This window comes from Panicum virgatum, chromosome 2N (genome assembly GCF_016808335.1).
Source record: "Panicum virgatum strain AP13 chromosome 2N, P.virgatum_v5, whole genome shotgun sequence".
NCBI classification, from domain to species: Eukaryota; Viridiplantae; Streptophyta; class Magnoliopsida; order Poales; family Poaceae; genus Panicum; species Panicum virgatum.
The window spans coordinates 26,114,668-26,116,747 of record NC_053146.1 but is presented as its reverse complement, the minus strand read 5'-3'; the positions used below and the strand labels follow the sequence as shown (position 1 = coordinate 26,116,747).

Sequence of the window (2,080 nt, the reverse complement as noted above, 5' to 3'; positions counted from 1 at the left end):
AATATCGCCACACCGAGGTGCGAACTTGTCGTAGACAACTTGACCCGAAATCTGGCCCCAAAATTCATGACGATTAAAACCGTGGCAAGCTTGATCGAGAGAAATCGGCCAGCGTTTATTGAAATCGAGGTGGCCAGCAAAAATTTTCCAAGAAAGCAAATATTCTTTCTCGAAAAGTTGAAAATAAACCCTATTTTCCACCTCCCGAAGAGTGCAAAGAAATTGGATGGTGAGGAGTCGAGAACCATACTCCTCAATGGGAACGAAGTTGTCCCATCCAATTGCATGGCAAACGTTAGAGAAGTCTTCATAGATACCTGTTTTGATGAGGAGGTCCGGATCAAATGCTCGGGTGTGGACGAAGCTTCTATTCTTGAGGATGGCGTAGCCTTGTCATTCACGATCATCTCGCAAGTCGAGGTACGCTGCATCTTCCACATCAATCTCTATGATCTCGGCTTGCGGTTTGGCTTGCATCTCTTCGTATTGTTCTTCTTCCTCGTAGTCCATCATGCTTGGTGTAGGCATAGGTTCGGGTGTGTACGAGCTTGAGCCACCCCGAGAACGGGATGAACTTCCACCCGTCATCTTCTTGAATGCGCCGGAGACATTCCGCCCTATGCCTTTCATGATGGACAAAACACGTGCAACTCGAAACGGGTTACGTTAGTGAAACCGAGTTGAATGTTCTTACTCGTGAGTTGCTCCTTCTTTCTTGCAGCAAAGAAATGAGAGAGAGAGGTATCTTGAATTCAAATCTTGAGTAAAAATCCAATGAAAACCCGAGAGCAAAGTTTAAGAGAGTTTGAGAGGGAGTGAGTGAATGAGAGTTTGTACCTGCCTGCATGGTTAGTTCGAGAAGTCTGCCGGGGAAGGTTGCCCCACCCGGTAGACACCATATTCGTAGTTTCAACGGGAGATTCGGGTTGCCCCGGAATCTTTCCGGACTCAGAAACAGGAGCAGTAGTAGCGATTTGTGCAAGTTGTGCTTCTATCATTTTGTTGAAACTTAGTTGATTTTTAAGAGCAGAAGAAAGAGTTTCAACTTTTGCATTTATATCTTCAAAAAATTTATCATTGGCGGCAAGCTTTTTGTTTATTGATTCATTGATTTTAGCTTGGCCAAAGACTAGATCTCTCAAGGAGGGTTGGTTCGAATTGAAATGTGAGTTATAATTGTTACCTCCTTCTTGGAATGGTGGGCGTTCCTAACCCCACCCCTGGCCTCCTTGTGGACGGAACCCGGTGTTGTTGTTGATGATGTAGGCTGCATCTTCTCGGGTTTTGGGGCAGTCATTCCCCGAGTGTCCACCGTCACCACAAACCTCGCACGTAAAGTACGAGTTCATGGCATGGACGGGAACAGGCATCTGTGGCCGGTTCCCTTCATCGAGTTTCTTCAGTAGGAGGTCCAGCTTGGCGGCGAGCATGTCCGTCTCCTTGACGGTATGAATTCCGCCCTTGGTTTTGTGCTGGGAACGCTCCTCGTTCCAGCCCTGGTTGGAGACCATCTTTTCAATCAAGGTTGTAGCCTTGGCGATTGTTAGGTCCAGATAGGCTCCTCCAGCAGCAGCATAAAGGTGGGCTCTGGATGTTGTCGTTAGCCCATTGTAGAAGCTTTGAAGCACGAGCCACTTATCCATCCCATGATGAGGACATGCGAGTATGTATTCTAGTAGTCTCTCCCAAGCTTCTGGGATGGATCCATCCCTGTCTGCCGGAAACTTGTAATTCTTCCGTGTAGGGCATTTGTTTTGCCCAACGGGAAGAATTTGGCGAGGAACGCCGTGAAACATTTGTCGCACGTGCTGACAGCTTCCTTGTTCTGATAAAACCATTGTTTCGCCTTCCCCAGGAGGGAAAAAGGAAACAGGCGGAGCCTAATGGCGTCAGCTGTAACGCCCCGTATAGTTACGGTCTTGCATAACTCCAAAAAGTTCTAGAGATGGGCGTTAGCGTCCTCATTCGGCTTGCCACAGAATGGGCTAGCATGCACCATGTTAATGAGGCTGGACTTCAGCTCAAAGTTCACATTCCCAACATCAACGTTGGGTCCAGTTGCCACATTGGCAGCTGAGGG

At 47.7% G+C, this 2,080-nt stretch overlaps 1 non-coding gene across 1 annotated transcript; it reads left to right on the top strand.

Annotated features, from left to right (window-relative positions):
- The first annotated feature begins 1,641 nt into the window (after positions 1-1,641).
- On the top strand, positions 1,642-1,747 carry LOC120663134. The gene has a single exon (XR_005670357.1). It is a non-coding gene; the product is annotated as a small nucleolar RNA R71 (small nucleolar RNA).
- Positions 1,748-2,080: the final 333 nt, after the last annotated feature.